General features: G+C 41.2%; 1 pseudogene; it reads right to left on the reverse strand.

Moving 5' to 3' along the window:
• Positions 1 to 2,755: 2,755 nt before the first annotated feature.
• On the reverse strand, positions 2,756 to 3,138 carry LOC150061714 (small ribosomal subunit protein eS12 pseudogene; annotated as a pseudogene).
• Positions 3,139 to 8,795: the final 5,657 nt, after the last annotated feature.

Genomic DNA, 8,795 nt, shown 5'->3' on the forward strand with positions numbered 1-8,795 from the left:
TATTTAGCATCACACACACACACACACACACACACACACACACACACACACACAAGGCTTTATGCTAGACAATCTCCAAAGTCCTATCTAATTCTCAAATGTTACAATTTCGTTACAAATGGCATTGTTGTTTTCTTCTTTTAACTAAGTGGTACTTTTGCTGAGAAAAGTAATATGTGTAAGTATGGATTTTAAATGGTCCCAAATTCTACATATCCCCTCTCAGTAACAAGTGGAGTCTTGGACTTAGGCTAGATTTGGGACTGACTTTAACTGACAGACTTTGGGAATTTTATGTGAAATTCTCTAAAGTCTAAATTTAAAGGGGCCTCAGTGATTGTTCTTACTCTCTACTGGCATCTTACGAAGAAACCAAAGCTGTACTTTCTTGAGATAGATGGCTCTGATGACAGCAAGTATCTATAGCTAAGCATTTAAATGAGGCCATTTTAGACCATCCACCCTTGTCTAGTCATGAAATGACTGCAGCCACATTATTGGCTCCAAACAAACCCAGGAGAAATGACTTGCTGAGACAAGCCCTAAACACTTGGAGCCTTGTTTATTGCTTTCTCTGAGGCAGGGCCTTGCTGCCTTCAAGGCCTTGTTCGTCTTGAACTTGTGATCCTCCTGTCTCACCCTCCTGAATGCTAGCATTACAGGCAGGCACCATCACATCTGATTTTATCTCAGTCTTAATAAGAGTACTGGATTATGGCCCCAGCTCTGTAGAGTCCATTTGTAAATAATTAATATATTCATTGTTTAAGTCAACATTAGTCAGATTATCATTCACTTGCAGCTGAACACATTCTGAGCTATTGTTTTCATTGTTCAAGATTTTACAGAATTTGACTCCATGAAGTATGTGGGGGAAAGGCTATGGATATTTTGCTCAGATTGTGTTCCTGAAAGGATCATAGCGTTTTGGAACCATTATTCTTCCTCCCTATATTCTTCCCTTTCTTTCTATTTTTCACATATATCAAACTCCATGTACCTCCATTCACCTAGCTAGTTCTTATTTATTATTTCCATATATTTTCTGCCTGCAAGAAGTCTACCTCTACTTACTACAGTTCTGGTTATGTGTTCTGTCTCCATATATGATATGTTTGTGCCACACTGCCCTTTTGAACATATCATAGTCTACCTATCTGTGAGCAGGCTCAATCAATATGTTAAAATAGTGGGAATCACTTCCCTCCATTCCTTGGGTCTCTTTTTCTTTCCCGTGACTTCATCCTGGGAAGATTCTTCCCTCATGGAACCAGATAGACACCAGTAGTTTCAGGCTCACCTTTTACCAACTTGGCAGCCCTGATGGAAAGAGAGTGTCTCTCTTACATTAGGTCCAGAAAAAGACCTGGCCTGACTTTCCTTGGTCCAACCTGCCTGGGCCTCACAGCAACTTCTCAAGCAAAGATATGACGTGAGCAACACCAGAATCACAAGCACTGAGAATGAGGAAGGGAAAAGTCTACAAAGGAATTGAAATTTTGTGACTAGAAAATGGACAGTGAAATAACATAATACTAGAAACAAGGATATATACAGCCATCTTTTCTTGAGCAACTTACCATGCCCCCCAGATATCAAACAAAGATGTTTTTATATGTTCAAAAATACAGTTACTGGGCTAGGAGCATGGCCCAGTGATAGAGTGCTTGCTTAGTATGCACGAAGCCCCAGGGATCAATTCCTCAATACCACATACACAGAAAAAGCCAGAAGTGGTTCAAGAGATAGAGCACTAGCCTTGAGAAAGCCCAAGGCCCTGAAAAGGCAGGGAAAAGTTGACCAACAAGTACTAAAGTGTAGTTAAATAGGAGCAAGGAAGTGCGTTATTGAACAGTAGAGTAGCTACAGAAAATACTTTACTATTTATTCCAATAAGCTGAAAGAAATAATTTGGGACTTGAACTTAGGACCTTATACTATCAGTTGACTTTTTCACTCAAAGCTGACACTCCACCACTTGAGCTAAATATTCACTTCTGGCTTTTTAGTAGTTAACTGGAGACAGTAATCTCTCAGATTTGTCTGCCTGAAATGGCTTCAAACAGAGATATTCAGACTTCAGCCTCCTCAATAATTATGATTACACATGTAAGTGATCAATATCCAGCATTTAAAAAATGCTTTTCCCATATAGAAATGATAAATGTTGGCCGGGAGCATGGCCTAATGGTAGAGTGCTTACCTAGCTTGCATGAAGACCCAGGTTCAATTCCTTGGTACCACATACATAGAAAGAGCCATAAGTGGTGCTGTGGCTCATGTGGTAGACCGCTAGCCTTGAGAAAACCCAAGGATAGTGTTCAGGCCCTGAGTTTAGGCCTCAGAACCGGCAAAAATAAAAGCAAAAAGAGAGAGGGAGAGAGAGAGAGAGACAGAAAAAGGGAGAGAGAGAGAGGGAGAGGGAATTTATATATGCTTGAGGAGATATTTAGCTAGCTTGATTTAAACATTATAAAAATTTATGAATACATTGAAACATCATGTGGACAGTTTTGTTTCTGTGTATCAGTTAAAATATATTTAATTATCCAGGCACTAGTGGCTCACAATTGTAATCTTAGCTACTCAGAAGGCTGAGATCCGAGGATCACAGTTCAATGCCAGCTTTGGCAGGAAACCAAAAAGCTGAAGGGGTAGAGCTGTTTTTCAAGAGTGATAGCCTTGAGGACAAAAGCACAAGGGCAATGTCCATGCCTCTGGAGTAGCACACACATATACAAATATGTGTATTTGTTCATCTTTTGCATTTGAAGTATTCTTCCATGGCCTCCTTGACCTGAGACTCTGCCATAGTTCTTAACCACTACACAACTGCCACCAGCCACTTCACAGGGTTTTCCCTCTCCATCAGCTTTGCAGAGACCTACCCACTCCCTTTGTGGTTTTATTGTCATTTGCCTTTATAATGTTGATTTGGTGCTGGCACAAAGGGCCTCCACCCACTTGCCGTGCATGGGCTCACTGCAGTTGGATGCAAGCACACACTGATGTGTTGTCTTGTCTAAGGACGTGGCAGCCTCATGGATTCCACGTGCTAGGTGGCTGTGCATGAGGGCGGTCTTCACTGCCCCTTGTAAAGCAGTATTGGCATCCAGCAGCAATACCTTCCTTGGCCATGGCAGTGGATTATGGGCGAAGCAGAATCTTGAGCACACCCAGGCCTCTGCCTTCTTAAGGCTTTGTGGCAGCTGAGAAAAGTTCTTCTTTACTTCTTTCCTTTCCTAACCCCTACATTCGTTAGAACTTAGAACCCAAGAACTAGAATGTTACATGTAAGAAGCATGTAGCCAAACCATTTTTTTCCAGTTGGTCATCGGACTTGAACTCAGGGCCTGGGTGCTGTTTCTGAGTTCTTCAGCTCAAGGCTAGAGCTTTACCACTTTGAGACACAGCACCACTTCTAACTTTCTGGTGCTTATTTGGAGATAAGAGTCTCATGGACTTTCCTGCTGGGGCTGGCTTTGAACCATGAGCCTCTGATCTCAGCTCCCTGAGTAGCTAGAATTACATGGCTTTGTTTTTTTGTTTTGGAGACAGTGTTTCACTATGTAGCCAGAGTGGAGCTTGCTATATATCCCTGGCTACACAGTGAGAAGAAGTTAGGTTTGTATCATCACTTACTCAGACTAATGCTTTGTTTAGTTGTGTTTTTTGAGGTAGGATCTCACTATGTATCCCTGGCTAGCCTCAAATTTTCAATCCTCTTGCCTCAGTCTCCTCACAACTGGGAATATAGGCATGCACTACCATGCTCAATCTTTATATTAGATTTAGGGATCTTTATATCTCTTTCTAATTCAAGTGGCCACCAAGTCTTCTTGTTCTGAACGCCTGCTGAAGGTGGTTCAAGCTCCCATTTTACCTCTGGTGCAAAAATCCAATATCCTATCCAGCATCTCTGAAGGAACCAGAGACTCATTCTCAGAACATGTGGTTCTGACTCTAATCATTTCGTCTTCTATGTTCCTGGTCTTTTTGTACTATTGCTTCTCCTTCCTCAGTCTCATCACTAATTCAAAAATGTAACTCAACCAGAAAATCTCAGATGCTTCTTAGGCATGCGCTAGTTAGAAGACTTCCCCAAAAGGACCCAGCTTATGAGGGATAAGACTGGGACAAGAAGTCAGCTTTCCAGAACTAAGGAAATGGAAAAACCTCCCATGCTCCTGGATTGGAAGAATCAACATTGTGAAAATGACAATCTTGCCAAGGGCTATCTACAAATTCACGCAATACCCATCAATATCCCAATGGCATTCTTTAAAGAAATAGAAGAGGCAATCCAAAATTTCATATGGAATAATAAAAGACCCCGTATAGCAAAAACACTTCTTAGCAGAAAGAACAGCATAGGAGGAATTTCAATTCCAAACTTTAGACTCTATTACAGAGCTATAATTATCAAAACAGCTTGGTACTGGCACAAGAACAGGCCTGAAGACCAATGGAGTAGAACTGAGGACCCAGATATTAAACCACAGACCCATAGCCACCTAATCTTTGACAAGGGAGCCAAAAAAATAGAATGGAAGAAAGACAGCCGCTTCAACAAGTTGTGCTGGCAGAACTGGTTAAGCACCTGCAGAAAACTAAAGTTGGATCCTTCTTTGTCACCCTGCACTAGAATTAACTCCAAATGGATCAAAGACCTGGAGGTAAAAGCTGACACACTGAAAATTTTACAAGAAGGAATAGGAGATACACTAGGCCTCCTTGGCACAGGTTGAAACTTTCTTAATAAGGACCAAGAATCACAGCAAATAAGAGAAAGGCTGGATAAGTGGGACTGCATTAAACTGCAGAGCTTTTGTATGGCAAAGGACATAGCTAGTAAATTAATTAGGAAGCCTACAGAGTGGGAGAAGATCTTCACCAACCAAACAACAGACAAAGGCCTCATATCTAAAATATATCAACAGCTCAAAAAATTGAATCACTCCAAAACTAATCTCCAAAGTAACAACCATCCCATTAAAAAATGGGCCAAAGACTTAAAGAGAATCTTCTCTGAAGAAGAAACAAAAATGGCCTATAGACACATGAAGAAATGCTCAACATCTCTGGTCATAAAAGAAATGCAAATCAAAACAACTCTAAGATTCCACCTCACTCCAGTTAGAATGGCCAGGATCAAAAAAACTAATAACAACAGATGCTGGAGGGGATGTGGCCAGGAGGGATCACTACTACACTGTTGGTGGGAGTGCAAACTCGTTCAACCACTATGGAAAGCAGTATGGCAGTGCCTCAAAAGGCTAAACATAGAGCTCCCCTATGACCCAGCAATTCCACTACTTGGCAGTTACCCAACCATCCAGAAACAAGGACATACTAAATCCACTAGCACAACAATGTTCATTGCAGCATTATTCACCATAGCAAAAATATGGAACCAACCTAGATGTCCCTCAACTGATGAGTGGATCAACAAGTTGTGGTATTTGTACACAATGGAATTCTATGCTGCTGTCAGAAAAAACAACATCTCCCCATTTGTTAGGAAATGGAAAGTCTTAGAAAAAAATCATATTAAGTGAAGTAAGCCAGACTCAAAGGAACTTAGGCTCAATGGTTTTCCTCATTTGTCATAATCAGTAGAAACCTTGGGCTCTACTAGCAGAGATCTGCAATAGAGCAAAACCTTGATACATAAGACCATATAGTATGAAGCTAATTGAAAAGACCTCCAGGATATAGAAACAAAAGCCATACAATGAATGATTGTTGTTCTTAATGTACTATGTGATCTCTCATCTCTTTTGCTGTCCCTTGGTTATCTCATATTGTTACAGTATCTCACTTTATTATCTGATATATTGGATTTATTTGTATTTGGTTATTTGAAACTTGATAGGGAAGGGGGGAAAACCAAGACGGGGGGGGGGCGGTGGAGGGGAGGGTAATGGGGACCAAGACATGTGAAAGGGTATCAATATATGTGAATTAATGCACCTTCTATCTGGCAAATATCATGTAACCCTTTTATTAATTACAATAAAAAAATAAAGATTAAAAAAAAGAAGTCAGCTTTCCTTTCTCCTTCATTCTGCCCCATCCTTGAGTGTAGAATGCCCTTGAGTGAGGCAGGTGATAAGGAAATCACCTGTTTTATGTTTTATATGCCCATTTACTGGCATAGAAATGTAACTTGAAGAGGTTACAAATCTTAATTACAACATCTATTTCTTATTAATTAGCATTCTGTTATAGTCTGCTGAGACTATAATAATACCATAAACTGTGTATCTTAATCATCAGAATGTTTTGTAATGCTAGATGATGAAGTCCCAGATCAAGATTCAGTGAAACTGGTTCTTGGTGAGACTCTGTTCTTGGCTTGTATAGGAAACTTTCTTACTCTGTCTTCATGTGGACTTTCTTTGTTGGAGAGAGAGAGAGAGAGAGAGAGAGAGAGAGAGAGAGAGAGAGAGAGAGAGAGAGAGAGAGAGAGAGAGAGAGAGAGAGAGAGAATGTTATAAGATGAGCAACCCTATCAACCCTATCAAATTATGGTCCTACTCTACAATACCATTTAACTTTCCTAAAAACCATCTCTCTAACCAAGAAATAATTGATCGTGTCTATACTCTGAGCACTTAGGGGGCTAAGGCAGGAAAATCATGAGTTCAAGGCCAGCTTGGACTATATGGAGAAGTCCTTTCTTCAAAAACAAAAACAACATTAAAAAAAAAGTATCTCCAGTATAGACACATTGGGAATGAGAGCTTCAACATAGGAATAATGATAGGAGTAAGAAGCATCGTTCAGTCCACAGCACAGTCTATTAAATGTTAAGGGAACAAATGTGTCACCTAGAAAACCGCACCTGCCTTCCCAGCCATTAGTAAAACCTTCATTATGAAAATAGTAAATTGTAATCTGGATGTTGGTAGTTCAAGCCTATAATCCTAGATACCCAAGAGTCTAAGACATAGAAGACTAATTCAAAGCAAGCTTGAGCAGGGACATCCGCTAGAATTCATCTCCAAAACAGCTGGAAAAATCCAGACTGGAGGAGTGCTCAAGTGGTAGAGCATTAGCTATGAGCAAGAAAATGACAGATCCCTGAGTGTAAGCCTTAATAGCAATGGAAAAAGAGAGAAAGATGGGAGAGAGAGAGAGAGAGAGAGAGAGAGAGAGAGAGAGAGAGAGAGAGAGAGAGAGAGAGAGAGAGGGAGAGGGAGAGGGAGAGGGAGAGGGAGAGGGAGAGGGAGAGGGAGAGGGAGAGGGAGGGAGGGAGGGAGGGAGGGAGGGAGGGAGGGAGGGAGGGAGGGAGAGGGAGAGGGAGAGAGAGAGAGAGGAAGAAGGAAGGAAAGAAGGAAGGAAGGAAGAGAGAGAGAAAGATAGAAAGAGAAAGAAAGAAAAGTATGTGCAAATTATGTTTCATCAGTAAGAAGCCAAGCACTAGTGGCTCATGCCTGTAATCCTAGCTACTCAAGAGGCTAAAATCTGAAGATTGAGATTCAAAGTCAGCCTGGGCAGAAAAATCCATGAGACTCTTCTCTGCATCTAACCAGCAAACCAGCAGTAGAGCTGTGGTTCCATTGGAAAAGCATCAGCCTTGAGTGAAAAAGCCAAGTGAGCAGCATGCAGCCTTGAGTTCAAACCAGAGCTCCAGCACACACAGCCACACACACTCTCACACAGTTCCCCTAGTAAGGCAAATAAGCTTGCAGATCATCTAAAAACTCTTAAGTGCCTCCTGTCTATCAGTAACAAACACATTACTGTTAACAAGCACATTCCACATCTACTTTTCATCTTCACACCTATTGTAAGGTAGATAAGACTTTCTCGCTTGCAACTCATGTAAAAATTGTTGTATTTTTATAATACAACAATTGTGAGTTTGAGTGACAATCAAATAAATCAATACACAATTTCAAGTTCAGGTTGGTACTGTGCTGCCAGCCTTTTATAGGAACTACTTCATTTATCCCAACACCTTCCTGAAGTAGGCACTGCCTGTCACAGATGAGGACAGGAGATCACAGTGAGACACCTGGACAGCATGGGCAGAAGGTAGTATAGCTGGATTCTAAGCCAAGGTGGTAACACTCATGATCCTGTTCGTTCTTGTCATTTCACCCCTGCCTCTAAGAGGAATGGAGAGATGACAGGAAATTCCCAGAAAAGAAGCAAAGCTTAGCTACAGGGGTAGCTCATTGGTAGACCATGTACTTAGTATGTGAGAAGCTCAGGGCTTCATCACCATCACCACTACCACCACACACACACACACACACACACACACACACACACACAACACACACACTAGCCTTTGGAACTACTACTGCAGTACCCTCTCCTTTGTAATAAATCAGAAGAATAAGATATAAGATGTAAGACTGAGATACTAGGGATAGGCATATGAAATGATGCCTGTGTGGATCAATTATGTGATTAAGTATATTCAAATATTGATTGCAGAGGGGTGTGTACACAAGAATTTGATATGAACTTCTTTATTTTCTGTATGTAAAATTTTTCACAGTAAAATATATGTCCTGACGTATTGCTATAGCATATGTGCACCTTAAGAGCAACTCAGGTGATTCTCTTCATGCCGCCTTCCCTTCCATATGATAGAATAGTTCAGGGCAGGAAAGACCACGAAACTCTTATCTCCAACTCACTACCAGAAAACTGGAAGTAGAGCTGTGGCTCAAAGTAGTAGAGAGCTAGCCTTGAGCAGAAGAGCTCAGGGACAATGCCCAGACCCTGAGTTCAAGCCCCAAGCCCAAACCACCCCGCACCCCCCCAGCTCCTGCTGA

This window comes from Megascapheus bottae, chromosome 6, assembly GCF_031878675.1.
Source record: "Megascapheus bottae isolate mThoBot1 chromosome 6, mThoBot2.hap1, whole genome shotgun sequence".
NCBI classification, from domain to species: domain Eukaryota; kingdom Metazoa; phylum Chordata; class Mammalia; order Rodentia; family Geomyidae; genus Megascapheus; species Megascapheus bottae.